This window comes from Dermacentor silvarum, chromosome 8, assembly GCF_013339745.2.
Source record: "Dermacentor silvarum isolate Dsil-2018 chromosome 8, BIME_Dsil_1.4, whole genome shotgun sequence".
NCBI classification, from domain to species: domain Eukaryota; kingdom Metazoa; phylum Arthropoda; class Arachnida; order Ixodida; family Ixodidae; genus Dermacentor; species Dermacentor silvarum.
Window position 1 is genome coordinate 158689928 of NC_051161.1, and position 18598 is coordinate 158708525.

General features: G+C 44.9%; 1 long non-coding RNA gene across 1 annotated transcript; it reads left to right on the plus strand.

The window, feature by feature from the left end:
* The first annotated feature begins 3617 nt into the window (after positions 1–3617).
* Positions 3618–7263, plus strand: LOC125947824 (uncharacterized). Its single transcript, XR_007468522.1, has 3 exons — positions 3618–3728; positions 5600–5697; positions 7164–7263. It is a non-coding gene; the product is annotated as an uncharacterized LOC125947824 (long non-coding RNA).
* Positions 7264–18598: the final 11335 nt, after the last annotated feature.

Sequence of the window (18598 nt, forward strand, 5' to 3'; positions counted from 1 at the left end):
TCTCGATACGCCATGTGTCAGCACATGCCTTGCTGAGTTGTTTTGTCTCCTCATAGAGAACGTCGGAGTTTTGAGGCGAGGACATTGAAAAACTATGGGAGGGTAGACATATATAGCTCCGCTTTAAGACATTGGAGCTTGGCAGGCCTTGTAATGTGTAGGGGAGATAAGCCGTGAACTAGAGTTAGAAAATTGAAGGACACTTTGTAAATTCCAAAGTGTGTTCCACGAAAATGAGTACTGAATTTCCGTTGTCGATTTGTTTAAGTATCATTGATTCCATGGAAATTCTATGAAACTCCAACACTCAATGAGCCAGCACAATGAGATTTCATTAAAATTCCGTTGTGTATTGCTCAATAAGTTTTTTGTTGACGAAATTTCATGGATTTCTCGTTGCATTTTCTGACTTAAGGCGCGCGATCCAATGAAGGAAGCCAGGCATCCTGGCTAACTGTATGTGTTACGTTCGGATATGCGCTGCCATCGTAGGCCGAAGATTGCCATTCTTGAATTTTTGAGGTCACTCTCCCACTTCCCCCAATCCCCCCCTCCCCCCGTCTTACCCATTGGCGGATCCAGAAAAGAGACCCTACGACAAAACAGTGAAAACGTTGTCCGTGTTTACTTCTCTCCGCCCACGTGTAGCCTCGCGCAGTGAGCACATACTTCAGGATGACGCACCAACTTGCCCAAACTTACGTTTCCAGCTGTCCACGAACTAACCACTGAGCGCCTCTTTTGTTGCGCTAATACCCCTCATCATTTCATTACTATGGCTGGTGACAGCATGCCTAGCTTCATGCCTTGCGCAATGCATGCAGAAGCAGACAGAATACTAACAGATGACCGGTTTTTGAACTTGTGTTTCGAGCCTATCATATGTCGATGTATCGATCCCACTGGTGTCTACTAAAATGTCTATTACGTGGCATCGCAAGCTATCACGCGGATACAGAGCCAACGGAACGGCGACCTCGAGTAAATTTTCACTGTTACTTTACGGCAAGATATGCAATAAAATGCAGTGCGATTCACACCGCCGCGGATTGGCAGAGTTCGTGCGACCAGCCACAATGATGATAATGATGATTATATTTATCGGCATCAAAAACCTTTGAAACAGGGCGGAGACAAATGTCACCTAGTCTGCTTGGTTTATTCGGGATTTACAACATCCGTAAATGGCGAATCGACTCAAGGAGACTCATGTTCACAGCAGCAAGCGCGACCTGCTCATCGCTTCAACAAAACATTTCGCGGTTGATGCCGTTCACGTCTGCTCGCGCTGTCATCGCCGCGTAAAATAATCTTCAGCGCATTGGTTAACCAGCTTTGCCACTGCGTTCACGCCACTGAGAAATCAAGTACTTAGCGAATGAGCCAGAACAGTGGTGATTTGCGATCATTTGCGACCGGTTGCTTTGTGACCAACTTGATCGAAGTGTGCCCTTCGAGATCCGGTGCGCTGAGGTAATCTCGAAGGTTGTGCCTAAGTGTTGCCCTCAACACTAAATGATTATTTTAACGCAGCCAATAGTCATTTGCACAAGGATATATTATATTGTATTACACTCTGTGTATAGCTGACGACATATAAAAAATACTGAAGTTTTTCGGAAAAAAAATGATGTTCGATGTTTCTTACCAAACCTAGCGAAATCTAAAAAATTTAACAAGCAACACTGGTATATAAGTTTTTTTTTTTTTTTTTTTGCACTAGAGTGTACTAGAGGACAGTGGTAAAAACAGCAGTTCACCTGGCTAAAACAACATTTTGTACCGGCCTTCAAGAGTCATGGGCACACCGAAGCAACTAAAACATAAAAAAAATTACTGCACAGATGTTCTGCGAGAAAAACTGGGCGTCCCGCGCTCGCTAGCAGACGACGCGCTTGACAAGGACAGCAAAATTGAAGACGTCGCGTTGTATATTCCATGCCTCATATATATATGTTTGTCACAATGGTGTAAACATAAATTTGCAGTTGAAATAAAGCACTATTTTAAGAGCGTACTATGCGCAATCTGCCTCGGCGCCCGCAGCGAAAGTACGTTGAATATGCCGCGGACCGCGTCTCCGCCCCAATCCAGTTCGCTCGCAGCGCCCTCGCACTATTTTTCCACACGCGGCGCCTCAGCGGCAGAGCGCCGTTCGGCCCACTCGACCATTGTCTAGTACACTCTATTTTGCACCTTTTGCGTTTGGTTTTGTCGCCATTTTGCATTTTTTTTCTTGGTCTCCGTGTGCGCCATGTCTGTGCCGTGAGCTCCAAGCACGTGAGTGTGTGTTGTTATCAGCTGCTTCGCGATTAGGAACATTTTGTCAAAAGCGTACACTACGAAAAGCGGGATGTATCTATTGACCCTTTTCGCGGCGATCCCGTGGGCGCTGCCATGTTTGATCACGTGGTAACGCGTCCATTGCTTGCCTCAACTGCCTCCGCTGCCTCCTTGTTTGCAATGGAAGTGTATGACGCCGGCGCGGCTTAGAAAACCTCTGTTTTCGGAGATATCGTAGACGGTGGCTAGGTGAACGACACGAAGCTTTGATCACAGCTTCATAGAACATGCAAAAGCCCTTTCGGAGCTGATTAAGCTATTTCCAAACGGCGCAAGCAGCGTATATGGTGCTTGTTCTAAAAGCGGGGCTAAATATGAATTCCAAGCTATCCAAACATTCCGCTCATGAATTCAGTCAGGATGAGTGTGTTTTGCTCTTTGTTCTTTATTCGGCAAATATTTTGAAACAGAGGCTTGTCAGTTTCTGACTCAGTGAATTTCCTCGGTGCGGCCACTATCTGATTATTTTCTGCCTAATCGCTGGCGGGTCTGCTCAGTTCCGATATATTTGTTTTTGCTGCGCACAAGACATGAAACGTAGCTGTTTTGTAGATTGTAATACCTTGTAGTAAATATATATTCCAGCTAGAAACTCGCTTACTCTTGTGGACCATCACGAAACATTCAGCTTCGACCATTCGTGCGCCATGGGTGTAGTCCGTCATTTATTGTGAGTATACAGTGCGCATATATTCAAGTGTGCGCCCATTCACTTATTCTTGATACGTCGCGATAGGGTGGACGTAAGTTTTCCTGCCATTTGGGACAGATGTGTAGAGATAACGCGCGCGATACTTACTATGACAGGAAGCGGGGCTACTCCCTTTGCCATTGTTTAACGAGTGGTACCCACTCTTGCCGACATTCTGGGGATGAAGCCCTTTCTTTGAAGGTTAGCGATACAAGGCTGGCGGATGAGCAAATTTCTGTATCCTCGAGGAAAGCCGTACATCACGAAGTGCCGGTAACACGTTCGGACAGCTGCAGCAGCGGTCGCGAAATTGGCCACACAGATTCATTCTATTTCTTAACATGCCAGTCACTATTTTTGCAGCCAACTACTGCACACGTCTTCAATCCACTTGATTCAATCTAGCATGATTGGAGCACAGTGTGTTAGCGAAAACTCAGTTGCATTTCCGACAGCTGGTCGCACAGAAACAAGGTAGAAGCGGCAATGGTTTCGTATTCGTGCGCGGTCGCTGAGGAGAGGTATGGCGCGCCGCCGTGAGCGCCATCTCCTTTGTCTAAAACAAACTGGTCCGCGAAAACGGTCAATATCCCGTCCGTGCATTGGCAGACGCGGAGGTATGCTACCGACTCGGCTGCGTGGACGCGGGCATGAAGAAAGGAGCGCCGACTGACCCAACGATACTTTGACTCCGGTAAGCACTTGTCTCGTGTTGTGTGTATAACTGATTTCCCAGCTGAATGCATGGTTCACGCCTGGTTCACGGCGCCAGTGTCAAAGAATTTTGTGCGGGGCCGGTCCGGTGTGCGTGTGGCGTGTTGCATTCGCCTTGCGCCGATGGAGCGCCAAGGTGTGGGCATGTCGTCCGTTTAAGCTGAGCATTTAGCAGCCAGGCCGATTTATCTGTACTGCAGTTTAAGCAAGTTTGTTGCAATCAGACCACTTAAATACTGAACTGCAACAAACCACTTAAACAGGGGCGCTTGTTTATGTGTTCTCATGCTCGTCCCAACCCGTTGCGGTAGCTTATAGTGGCTATGAGGTTGCGCTGCAAGGTCGCGGGTTCAGCTCCGGCCGCGGCAGCGGGATTTCGATTGGGCGAAATGCAGAAAAGCTCGTGCTTAGATATAGGCGCTCTTTAAAGATTCCCAGGTGGTTAAATTTAATCCAGAGCCATACACTGCGGTGTGCCTTATAATGATATAATGGTTTTGGCTCGTAAAATCCCCGAATGTGAGTGATCAGCATAATGCTTGACCCTGTGTTTTAAGTGGTACTATTGCAGCGGGGCCCATGCCACATCCGTTTAGGTAAACATCGAACTCGCTGACCGTTTGTTTGTTTTTTTTTTTTTTGCTGTACAGTGATAAAATAATCATACAGAAATGTCGTGAACGATATCGTGTCATGTCTAAAAACAGCCAGTTTGATCGTTCGCGAATGGAATGCTACCGTATTGTAAAAAAGAAAATAAATGCTCACAGCGCATGGGATCGACGCCACCAGTTTCCCTCCCATCCCTGGATATTTTTTTCACGTCGCAAAACTATTTCTACGAAATAATTTTTGTACTGTTAATAATTCGAAAACCAAGATTTTACTCGTGGCGTATGATAGAAAAAACACGCTAGTCAGGTGTTACTATAAGTATATACGTTCGCGCAAAAAAAAATGGAAAATAAGATCTGTGAAAGTATGCAAGCCAGAGAGAGAAAATATGCAAGTCGGAGGACTGACAAGAATTGTGACTTTATGTACTCGGCGCAGAAAAGTGCCTTTAGCCGATGTCATATTGTCAGACATTTCTTTGGAAGTTCTTTAAATGTTCTGCGAAAAACTGTCGGTAAAATAAATTGGTACTTGGTATTTCACTATATCTAAAACATATGCCGTGAACCATAAAAAGTTCAACTGATTCATTCAGTCACATAAAAACACTGTTAACACAGTAGCTAAACACTTACCTAAATAAGCATCAAGTGCTTATTTACATCTTTTATCCTTGAGGGTATTTCGTTGTGTAGCTTGCACAATAATGCATTTATACAATTCTTTAAATACTGGCATCTACAGCATCTGGAGCAAAGGGTATGGCAGTTGCTGGTGCAAACTTGCGTGACACATCAGCAGCAGAAAACATTCTTATACCAACTGGTTAATGCTTTATGTGAATGTAAAAAGAATGTTTAAGACTGTTACCTGCATTTGTGAATATACTTACACACAGAATAAACAGTGGTGAGACAACAAGCCACAGTTGAACATGCCCTTCCTCATAAAAAGTTCCTCTTCACGTGCTCCATAATACTTATGAGTGTATAGGTGTTGAGGCCCTCTAGCAGCATTATGTAGGAACTTTATGACTCCAGACAAGAAAAACAAAAACACTCCAACAATGTTGTTCCTGTTAGCCTTCAATCCGTGCCAGCTTTTATAAGGAATATTGAATACTGCGGCATCTTAAAAAGAAGTTACGATGTGCTGTTCCTGCTGACTTTTAAGTTCCTTTTGATGCTAGCAAAAAATAGCTATGGTAATTTTTTTTCTTCAGAACTATCTATGCAGCATGTGTGCCACTCAAGTGCAACAGCTTCACGAGGCATCCCAGGCCCCGAAAGGAGAAGTTGGAAGAAGATGGCAAGAGCAGCATGCCAATGTTGTTGGTGAGAGCCTTGTAACATTGTCGCATTATACATAAATTTTAAGAATGCTAATCTCGTAAAGCGGTTACTAGCACACAACGTTTATAGAAATTCAAACAAGACAGAACTTGCAGAAGAAGAAGGAGGCTTGAAGAATGGTTAAACAAAAATATCACTAGGACCAACATTTTGGCAAGGGAATTGTCTTAAGTCAAGCCAGCACCTGATTTCTGCTCACCCACTTCATTGGGAGAAGATGAGAATGATGCAGACAGTGCATAGAGTAAGGTTAGGGAATTGTAAGTGTTCAAAAAAGAGGACAGAAAGAAAACAAGGAGGTGTAGGTTTCTTGTAATAGAGAACATGTAGGGCTACTAGTGTTGTTTCATCTAAGTAGGGGTGACAAACCTAGAAGACAATTTGTGTGTATGCAAGTGTTTCCTGTGTTGGGCCTAGTTCAACGAGAACGAATATATATGGTTATAAAGAAAGAGCAATAAAAAGAAAGAACTAGAATCTCAGTTGTATCCAGATATTTTTGATTAAGCCAAGAAGCATGAAATGAAAGCGAAAGGCACGAATGCACATCTTGTCGAAACCAGAGGGCATTAAAGTAGAGATAAAATGAATGATCAATTAAGTTATGAATTCATCATAGCCCACCAGGTAGCACACACACAGTCCTAGGTGTATTTGTGCTCTAGATGACTATGATGGTAGATTTCAAAATATTGTTAGCTGCTTGCGACACACTACTTTTTTCTTGCTCTTTAAAAAAAGACCTGCAAATCTTTTTAATAGAAGATTCTCGGCTTCACTAAGCTCTCACATATAGCTTATTGCTATCACAAGGTGGCATTAACCCGACTCATGTTAAATGCTAGCCTCGCCATTAGCAGGACCTTAGCAGCCATACGAAGATGAGTCTCTTCACGTTTGTGTGACAGGCACAGTATGCATGAATTTCATATAGTTCAGCAGGCTGCATGGACCTTAGAAGATTTGAGGTCTTTCACTTAGTCATAAAAAGAGCTATATAGAAAGTAGTGGATTGCAAACAGAGGCAATATTTTCAAATATGCTTTGCAAGCCTTGTCTTGACGTAGTGACCATATGTTAATTTTAAAGTTGCAATTTGGGATAAGCATTTAGGCAAGAACACAAAAATATTAGAGGTCTCTTGTGGATCAAGCCAGTTTAATCTGCATAGAAGTTCACTTATTGCATATATGCTCTTATTTCATAGTTCACTGCATAGAAGTTCATTGACCATCCTGTGTCGTAGCAGACATCACTCTTGCCACATTTACCATGGCTCGTTATACTGTTCTTATACCTTAGGCAGAACAATTTCACCTGCATTAAACCACAAAATCTTCAAGTAATAATATAACTTCCTAATTTGTATGGCTTTAAGCATAATCTTTCACTGCTATTGATGACGGTACATGTTGGTTATCTTACTGATAACATATCTTGTTTTCCAGGATATGCCAGCACGAAGTTTCCAGGCGCAAGTCTTTCTTATATAAAAGACAGCCTGTCCTCTCACCTCACAAAGGAAATAAAATCAGTATATAAAAATGCCTTTTCATGTGCCTTTTTTGTTTTTCTGTTGGCTGCAGTTAATATTCAGCGTCAGTGAGCCAAATCTTGCTACTTAAGACCTTAGTGGTATATATCCTAGTGCAATGAAAATATAATAGAAATTCATCTCGGTCTACATCCAATGAATATAACAATAACGAATCAATGGAAAAACAACACAATAATACTACAATGGATTTCCAATGGATTCACGGTGGCCACTTTTCCGTGACTGCCCAACAAATCTACAATGAAATACCAATGAAAATTCCACAATATTTTGTTGTTGGTGGCACAAAATATCAATGGAAAACCGATGGAATTCCAACAACATTTTTTGTAAGGGTAGACTGACTACCGCCGCATGCGCATTCGCTCATTCTTCTTCTGCCGTTTGGTATCGGGGAATCCACATTCTTGGAGCGCTTCTCCGAACCGCTTGCCTTGGAATCATCACCGGGCCGCTTGGGAGCCATCCGACTAACTCGACTGCTGCTGCAACGAGACTTCTGGCGAAGGAGCGCTGCCACGCGCACCGCTGTGCCATCAGGTGATTGCTGAGAGAGGGTGAGGCCGCAGCTGGCCCCGTTCCAGGGCACGGACGGACGTACGGTCGGACGCCGCGAGAATGAGCCATTAAAGGCTTTCGCCTTAAAAATGGGTGCCAAGGGGTAGGTAAGTGTAGTCGAGGACGGCAGAAAACTAGGTGGGGTGATGACATTAGCAAATTTGCAGGCGCAAGTTGGAATCAGCTAGCGCAAGACAGGGGTACTTGGAGATTGCAGGGAGAGGTGTTAGTCCTGCCGTAGACGTGAAATAGGCTGATGATGATGATTATCACGCAACATATTCTCGTACCTGCGAGCCACTGTAGTCAGTGCGGACGTTCCTTATTATGTAATTTTTTTAACGGAAACAGCTGCGTTGTCATTCTGAGCCCAGATATTTTTACTATAGTTCTCTCCGGAAAGAGCTTCCCCGTTTGGCAAACTCACGCCATAGCTTGCCAGTGGTCATAGTAATTTGTTCCGTTTGCCTAGTTCAGATTGCCTAGTAGTTGCATTTGGCAGCAACAGCTGTACGACGTCCCTTGTGTCGGCATCGTTTCAGCGGTATTTGCCCTGCTTGCAGCCGTTGACGGGTTCTAAACTTAAGAACCTCTGCACGAGCCTCGAATGACAGTGAGGCTGTGCAAGAGCTTTGCACCTTTGCTGGTCGAGACTGGAGCTGATCGTCTCGCTGACTTGCCAGCAGCGAGACGACGAGCGAACACCTACCCTAAGCGCGCAACGGCTTTATATGCTTCCAAAAGATAAGTACCGGACCGACGTTGCCACGTGTTCCGGTCACCAAGGGGCATAGTTCTGCTGAGGAGATCTATGACGACTCCTTGCAGACGCTGCAAGCTACAAAAGCCAAGCCTGTTGCTGGATCTGTTCACTTGGCAGTAGAGAGACGACCAGCGAACACCTACCCTAAGCGCGAAACTGCTTACTTTCCTCGCAAAAGATAAGTACCGGGCCGACGTTGCCACATGCTCCGGTCGCAAAGGTGTGTAGTTCTGCTGAGGTGATCTACGAGGACTGCTGGGAGACGCTGCAAACTACAAAAGCCAAGCGTGTCGCTGGATCTGTTCACTTGGCAGCAGAGAGACGACCAGCGAACACCTACGCTAAGGGCGCAACTGCTTTCTTTGCTCGCAAAAGATCATTACCGGGCCGACGTTGCCACCTGCTCTGGTCACCAAGGGGCGTAGTTCTGCTGAGGTGATATACGCCGACTCCTGGAAGACACTGCAAGCTACTCAAGCCAAGCCTGTCGCTGGATCTGATCACTTGGTAGCAGAGAGACGACAAGCGAGTACCTGCCCTAAGCGCGCAACTGCTTTCTTTGATCGCAATTGGTTGGTGTTCTTTAAAATATACTTAATTTTTGCACCCTTCTCGGCCGATCTCGCGGCTGCCAGTAACTGCCTTCTTGTACGCGCATAACTTGTAGAGAATAGTATGGGTGCACACTTTGGTGAATTCAAAGAGGAGTTCAGGAAACAACTCAAAGAGTTTAAACGCAAGCTTGAACTTGATGTAAGAAAGCAACTAAGGGACTTTGAAAAAAGCCATGAAGACTTCAGCTAACGGTTTGAAGAAGTGGTGGAAAAGAACAAATCGATGAAAAAAGAAAATGAGGTCCAGAAAAAATTGAATGAAAACTTGATGAATGACTGTCAAAACCTAAAAAGGAAGCTCGAGTAACATGACCAGGAGATGACCGCAAGCGAGCAATATTCTAGAAAATGCAACATCGATATAAAGGGAGTAAGTAGTTCAGGAGGAAAATGACAACCTCACAACGAATGTATGTCAGATGGAAAGATTACTACATGAGCCGGTTACGTCGGATGACATCGAAGGAGTGGAACGATTGAGAACTCGTACTTAAGGCTCTTGCCCTAGCATTGTAGTCCGATTCAGGAGCAGGCGTAAACGTGATTCGCTTCTTCAAAAGGCCAGAAAGTCTCGCCTATCAATGAATGATCTGAGTCACACTTCTAACTCCTCAATTTATGCGAAATAATATCTCTGTCCACTTTTGAACCGTTTGGTGGGGATGGCAAATGAGAACAAGAAAGCTCGTGGATAGAAGTTTGTCTAGACGAAAGACGGGAAAATACCAGGACACAAAGATGAACAGAGAGATAAGAAGTTTATTGATTTCCTGCAGATTGCTGGGCTGAGCTCCCACCTAGGAGCCAGCGGAGAGACCGTGTCTCCCGACAGCTTCCTCGGCCTGCTGGATCGCCCAGAGTTCCTGGTCCAGGCCTTCTTCGAACGCGGCTCGGAACCTGAGACCTCGAGCCACGTTGTGCGCCACCTCTTTTGGACTGAAATCCGGTTGATCTAGAGCTGTGTGGGCTGGGGGTCCAGAAGATTTGTGCGCATTTGTCTGCCTCATAAGTTTTCCCTGTATTAAGGATCCGCAATGCCTCGGGGGTTGGTGAGCAAGCATTGGCAAGTACGGCATCGATTCTGGGAATGCAATAGGAGAGATGTTAGTAGAATTTGCGGAAAGGAATAAGCTCCGACTAATGAATACCTTCTTCAGGAAGAGAAGCAACAGGAAATGGACCTGGAAAAGCCCTAATGGAGAAACATGGAATGAAATAGATTTCATACTCTCTGCCGATCCAAGCATAGTGCAGGGTGTAGAAGTATTAGGTAAGGTAAAGTGCAGTCACCATAGGTTAGTGAGGTATAGGATTTCTCTCAATTTGAAGCGAGAAAGAGTGAAATTAGTCAAGAGGAAACACGCCAACCTAGAGGCAGTAAGGTTAAAAGCAGACCAATTCAGGCTGGTGCTCGCAAACAAATATGCAGCTTTAGAAAATGAAGATAAAGACAACATAGAGGTAATGAATGCAACCGTAACTAGGTTGATCTCAGAAGCAGAAATTGAAGTGGGAGGCAAGGCACCAAGGCAACCAGTAGGTAAGCTATCCCAAGAAACAAAGGACCTAATATAGAAACGACAAAAAATGAAAGTGTCCAACTCAAGAGATCAGATAGAATTCGCTGAACTGTCAAAACTGATCAACAAGAAGAAAGTAAGGGATATTCGAAATTATAACGTGGGAAAAATTGAGGAAGCCGTAAAATATGGACGCAGCATTAAATCACTAAGAAAGCTTGGCAAAGGACAAGGCAAGATGTATGTACTGAAAGATAAGCATGACAATATCATCAGCAATTTCGATGACATAGTAAAAGCAGCGGAAGAATTTTATACTGCCCTGTACAGTTCCCAAAACAGCCAAGTTACTTTCATTCGAAATAGTGATGAAACGGATGCAGAGGATCCTTCTATAACTGGCGATGAAGTTAGTAGGCCCTTGAAAGATATGACCAGGGGAAAAGCTGCTGGACAAGATGGAATAACAGTATATTTAATCAAAGATGGAGGAGATATCATGCTTGAAAAGCTTGCGGCCCTTTATACGCAATTCCTCACAACTTCATGTGTACCAGAGAGCTGGAAGAACGCCAACATTATACTAATCCATAAGAAGGGAGACGTTAAAGAACTGAAGAATTATAGACCCATTAGCTTGCTTTCAGTATTGTATAAAATATTCACCAAGATAATTTCCAATAGAATCAGGGCAACACTTGACTTCAGCCAACCAAGGGAACAGGCTGGCTACAGGAATGGATATTCTACGATGGATAATATCCATGTCATCAATCAGGTAATCGAGAAATCTGCGGAGTACAATCAACCTCTCTATATGGCTTTCATAGATTATGAAAAGGCATTTGATTCAGGAGAGATACCTGCAGTCACAGAGGCATTGCCTAATCAAGGAGTACAGGAGGCATACGTGAATATATTAGAAAATATCTACAAGGATTCCACAGCTACCTTGGTTGTCCAAAAGAAAAGTAGAAAGTTACCTATCAAGAAAGGGGTCAGGCAAGGAGACACAATCTCTCCAATGCTATTCACTGCATGATTAAGAAGTATTCAAGCTCTTAGACTAGGAAGGCTTAGGAGTGAGGTTCAACGGCGAATATCTCAGCAACCTTCGGTTTGCAGATGACATTGTCAGCAACAAGGGAGACGAATTACAGCAAATGATTGAGGACCTTAATCGAGAAAGTGTAAGAATTGGGTTGAATATGACTATGCAAAAGACAAAGATAATGTTCAATAGCCTGGCAAGGGAACAAGAATTCAGGATCACCAGTCACCCTCTAGAGTATGTAAAGGAGTACGTTAATCTAGGTCAATTACTCACAGGGGACCCTGATCATGAGAAAGAAATTCACAGAAGAATAAAATTGGGTTCGAGTGCATACGGCAGGCATTGCCAAATCCTAACGGGGAGCTTACCACTGTCGTTGAAAAGAAAAGTGTACAATCATTGCATTCTACCGGTGCTATCATATGGGGCAGAAACTTGGACGTTAACAAAGAAGCTCGAGAACAAGTTAAGGACCGCACAAAGAGCAACGAAAAATGTTAGGACTAACGTTAAGAGACAGGAAAAGAGCGGTGTTGATCAGAGAACAAAAGGGATGGCCGATATTCTAGTTGACATTAAGCGGAAGAAATGGAGCTGGGCAGGCCATGTAATGCGTAGAATAGATAACCGATGGACCATTAGGGTTACAGAATGGATACCAAGAGAAGGGAAGCGCAGTCAAGGTAGGCAGAAAACCAGATGGGGTGATGAAGTTAGGAAATTTGCAGGCGCAAGTTGGAATACGCTAGCGCAAGACAGGGGTAATTGGAGATCGCAGGGAGAGGCCTTCGTCCTGCAGTGGACATAAAATATAGGCTGATGATGATGATGATGATAAATGCCTCGGGGGAGATTGTGCCGTTGGCGTAGTTTCGTACGGCCGCTTGCTAGTGGCTGATGATATATGAGGCATTGGTGTGAGCTATCGCCAGAGCGATAGCCACTTCCTCCGCCGTTGCTGCGTGTCTTGTGGCGATTGATGCCCTTGTTTTGCATTGGCGTGTGTGGTCTACGAAGGAAGCTAGCTAATATACTAAATGTACGAAGCACTCGTGATGTTGACAAAATTCATCACATTTTAAATAACAGGCGTTAAGGCCCAACCGCATGCACGCGATATTCAAGCGACAGCGACAAGCGACGCGACAGGCACACCCTGTCGCGCTGTCGTGTCGCGGAGTGGAGCAACCGCATGAACGCGACATCGCGAAAAAGAGTAGCGACGGATTGACATTGTTGTGCGAATAAATGTTATCTTGCGCGCGTAAAGAAATCTCAATTTTATCAAAAGGTCAATGTTTTATCTAGACCTAGCTAAAATATGCTATCATCCCCAGAGAAAATCCGTCCCATGCATCGCCAGTGGAACTCCGTCCCATGCCGCCAGCGTAAGGTGCCGTGGCGCCATCTGTTGAGTAAAACTTAAAACACTTTCTCGGCTCTCGGTGGCGTCTCAGGCCTAACAGCGTCAAAACAAAACAACCGATCGCAATAATAACGACAAGAGAGCGCCGACACTTAGTCTTCAGCTAGCGATGAGGTGAAGCGATGACTGATTGTACTATTTATTTTTCGCTGTCACAGCAGAGAGCAAGTTGCAAGAGCGAATTCAGATCGAAGCGGCCAGACTGATTGCTGCCATGTTGTTGTGCAATCGCTGTCCCCAGCGGATGTCGTCGCGCTGACTTCCGGGCGACAAGCGATATTTTCTGGCTGGCCAGAAACCGGCGACACGACCAGCGACAGCGACGGATAGCCCTCCGCGACGGCAAAACCTGTCGCTCGTCGCCGTCGCTTGTCGCTGTCGCTCGAAAATCGCGTGCATGCGGTTGGGCCTTTAAGCAGCAAAGCCGCGTCTAAAATGATGACACACTGTGATGACTTGAATAAGATTTTATTTTCTTAGTGAGTACAGAGTTTCACATGTTTCCATTTGAAGATGCGATCAGCATGTACTGCAGCAGATGAGTTTAAGGTGTCATTGCAAAATTTCAATTTCAGTTTGACACTATAAAGTTAACCGAAAGAAGACTACAAAACATTTTTCGTAAGAGTATATGTAAGGTGTCTGAGCGAACACTTTCAAAATTTTTTAAAGGTTGCCTGTGGCAGATAGCACATTTCTGATTAATGAGCAGATCTACTCGGAGAGGCGGCCATTACTGCGACAAGAAATTAAAATGCATAATCGGCTAATTAAGAGAAATAACAATTACGTTGTTAAATAATTGCCTGATGGCCCATATTGCAATTTACAAATTGTAGCCATGGAGTCCGCAAGGCAGGTCCACTTGGAAGGAATTCTCAGGATGACAGCAGTTTCAAGATATTAATTCCCAAATTTTGCGGAGAAATGCCTTGGCGTTCCAGTTACTTTTCTGCTTCAATGCATAAAGCGACGTTCTATTAGGCAAGTAACTGGAACGTCAATTCATTTCTCCTCAAAGTTCGGGAAATAATATCTCGAAACTGGTGTCATCCCGAGAATTCGATCCAAGTGAATTCGCTTTGCGAACTCCACGGCTGCAGTTTGTAAGTTGCAATATGGGCCATCAGGCAATTAGTTTAAAATTTTAATTGGTAAATTTTTTAATTATTCAATTACGCATTTCAATTTCTTATGCAAGTAATGGCCGCCTAATCGACTAGATCAGCTCATGAACTAGGATTGTGCTATCTGCCACAGGCAACCTGTAAGAATTTTTGAAAGTGTTCGCTGAAACACCCGGTATTCTACACCATGTTGAGGACACTCGCGAGGCGCAATCGTGCAGATAAAGTAGCAAAGACGCACGCCGATCCGCCCGGTGACGGCAGCGGAAACCTATCGGCGGCACGATGCAACTTCGAGTCAGAAAAGGTTTTTACTGGTTTAATATCCCGTTGGGTACAGCAATCGGCGCTTCGCGGGAAATCCGAAATGATTGAGTGGCGCGGAAAAGTAGGTCACCGTGGTGAAGGGAGAGCGTGGATGAGAGGGCATGCGCGCGTTCCTTGTCCATGCAAGCTCTCGCCTGCGTTCTAAGTGAAGTTGCGTCGTTCCGCCGATAGGTAACCGCTGCCGTCACTGGGCCGGCCCGTGGCTATTTTATCTGGTCGATCGTGTCTCGCAAGCAAGCCGAGAAGTGTCCCCACCTAAAGAGTATGTATGTCTTACGCCATGAATTTCCAGTGCAGGGGCGCTGCCTTCAGGAGCGTCAACTGTGAGGGCATCTGCATGCAAACGCAGTCGGGTCGGCCTAAAGTTTCTAGATATTATTTTGCTAAGATCTAGGGATCTTAGTCTGGCCCTGCTTGCTTGCGGGGATGGTTTTTGTCAGTACAAGCGTTTTGCTGACTTTAAAATTCTATAAAGCACTTCCGTGGCACGGTGTATCCCTAAAATAGTGAACAAGTTGTAACCGCACCATCGGCATAAACTTGTCAGTTTAAAGACCCTGAAAAAATAAGTTTCTTTTTCATCGACTTTATGTCATGCATCTAAACACATTACGAGCGCTTGTGTTTATTGAGTGGTTTTATACCGCATATTTTTACACTTTCAGGCACCACACAAATCACGCCCTTTGCTTCTACATACATTCCATTGTCGTACTCAGCGTTACCGTATTGCATTTTTCCTTGTCTCGAACCGCTCCTAACCACACCGCCCTGGTGTGCCCTAGCTGGATCAGTGCACAAAGCCATGTTTCCGGCCAAGAGCCATGCTCCACGGGCTTCGCACCCCAAATAACTTGATTTACATAGTACAAAACGCACGAGAGGGGAGGTGCCTGCACCCTGACACGAATGGCGCTACTATAGTTTTCTTTTTTTTTCTTTTGCAGGGGCTTTAGGGATGTGCCGAGCCGAGCGCCATCTGAGGCTGTTGCGAGAGCATCACTGCAGCAGCAGCGCCCGGAAAGTCAGGAGAAGAGGCAAAGAAAGCTTGGCTTTAAAAAAAGAAAGCCGGTCACTAAAACCCCGGATAACAAAGCACTGCCTCAAAATGATAAAGGTAAATACAATCTTTTTGAAAAGATCTTGACTACGCATATACGCAATCCTGCAGACTGGGAAGCACTTAAACAACAAAGGAACACAACTATCTCATTGCTACGTAATGCAAAGCGCTATTATCCGTTCATTTTTCCCCCAGACTGACCATAACATCAAAGTAGATGTATGAAGGAAAATAAAGAACTCTTAAACCGGCCCTGTGCGCATCATAACACTACTGAAATTATTTTAAATGACAAACTTGTTGAGGTTTAGAACCTTGCAGGAGCCTTTAATACGGACACGCAGACACAAAACTTTATTTAATCCTGAGGAGCTACTGTCAAAACCCCCTAACGCTAGGCCGCGTTGTAGCCGCCGGCCGTGCCCACGTAGAGGACAGAACGACGTGACCATCCGCCCTTTCCTGGGCCCTCTAGATAGCCTGGGCTTGCTTTTGGAGTACCGTGCTTCTGATGGCCTCCTCCCATTCCGCTTCCGTTTGTATTATCTTAGTAGCCCTCTCTACGTCCTCCGTGAGCGAGTCGATAGCCTCACCAAACGAGGAAAATGTGCGCGTTCTCTCCTTCCTAAGTTTTCCAAACTCATACCAGTCCGTGTCTCGAAATACCCTGGCCGGTCGGGCGTCCACTTTTAAAGTTACTGCCGCAATGAAGTGGTCACTGCCCAAGTTTTCCTGCTTATTGATTGGCCCACGAAACGTTACCTACGTTCGTTACACATGTCAAATCAGGCGTTGTGTCTCGGGCAACCGACGTGCCCAGCCTAGTTCCCAGTTGTAGTTCTAGTTCCCAGCCTAGTTCCCAGCCTTTAATATCTACTTTGTAAGTGTGTTCAATAGCTCTTGCCACGCTAATGCAAAAAGAATGGTCCCCAGGACCATAAACAGCTTTTATCTTAAACCAACAGGTGAAGTAGAGGTCCAGGCGATATTCGCTTCATTAAGCAATACCACATAATGAGGCATAGAAGGCATACAAATAAACCTATTAAATATTCGCTTGACTTAATCTCAGCACCACTTGCTCATGTCTTTAATTTGGCTCCTTCTACGGGAGACTTCCCTAAAAGGATGCAAATATTTAAAATGATTGTGGCTTTTAAAGGGGGACAAACACAACTTGTCCAACTACCGTCCAATTTCTATGTTGCCCATATTTTCCAAGGCATGACCGAATTTCAAACTTGGGTACAAAATTAGATCTAATAAACACCGCTCAATATGGCTTTCGCAAGGGGAGATACACTGAACAAGCCGTTGTAGGTCAAAAGGAAATTACTACTGCGATAGCAAATATATGGTCACTCCAAAGCGGATTTCTGCTGTCGCCGTCACCGTCGCCGTGAAGTTCCTTATGACGTCAACGGCGATGAAATCGTCGCCGCGCTCCGGACGCGGTATGTGCGAGTGAAAGGGCGTGAGGGAGGCGCGCTTTCACGGGGAGCGAACGCACGTCGGAGAGCAAACGCGCGTTCTCCGCCGTGCTCCCTAAAGGGCTGCAGAATTAAGCGTCCCTTTCCTCCTTTACAATCACCATATATATATATATATATATATATATATATATAGAGAGAGAGAGAGAGAGAGAGAGAGAGAAAGCAAACGCGACTTCTTCCGTCGCGCGAAAGGCGTGGGGGGACGGGGGGGGGGGGGAGGAAGGGGAGGCGTCGTTTAGCTGCGGCAATAAATGTGTATTTAATAAAAACCGTGCGAGTCGAGTAGGTGGGTAATATTTCTGACGCTGCTCGACGAGTGTCCCATGCATTCTGATCTCGTCGAAAACCTCCGAGCCGCCGCCACAGGCACCGGCAACAGTCGCCAACGCCGAAATTTCCGGCGCTGCTCGACGAGTGTCCCATTCTGATCTCGTCGAAAACCTCCGAGCCACCCCCAGAGGCACCGGCAACAGTCACCAACGCCGCGCACATTCGGTGCGAACGCGGGCAAAACGCCGACAGCGTCGACAACAGTTCTGCGTGTTGCTGGTGCTACTGCATGTCCAAGTTTATACAGCTGATAAAACTACTATCCTTACTCCGTAAAGCTCTCTACTAATTTGCTATCGCAATTGATTTTTCGCCTTTCGGGTGAAACTGCGACAAATTTTTAAAGAACCTTTTAAGAAAAGGAACTGATAGCTGGTTTTACAACGATTTTTCAAAGGCATTCGACCGTTTAAAGCACGCAACGTTGCTAAATAAACTGGAATTTTACGGAATACGAGGCTTGCCTTTAACAATCATAACTTCCTATCCGTCATTACTCATGCAAAACGTTGCTATAGATGATACTTTATCTACACTTAAAGTGATAAACACTGGCGTTCCCCAAGGGAGTATTCTGGGCCATTGTTGTTCAATTTTTATGTCAATTATATGACTTGCATAAACTTAAAACCGACATATATCATGTATGCAGATTACACAAAACTTTTATTTTGTCATATGGATTGCAAATTGCTTCAACGTGATATAAATTAATGGCTTGAAAATTTGAGCACAGGGAATATTCTGAACAAATTAGAAATAAATGCTTACAAAAGCAAAGACATTCTTTTTACTCCAAGAGAATCTACCGCCGTGCTAACAAGAAATCATATCACAGCCGTTAACACACTTGAGTATACTTTCATAAACAATTGTCGCAGTTTCACCCGAAAGGCGAAGTATCAATTGCGATAGCAAATTAGTAGAGAACTATACGGAGTAAGGGTATTAGTTTTATCAGGTGTATAAACTTGGACATGCAGCAGCACCAGCAACGCGCAGAACTGTTGTCGACGCCTTCGGCGTTTTGCCGGCGTTCGCACCGAACGC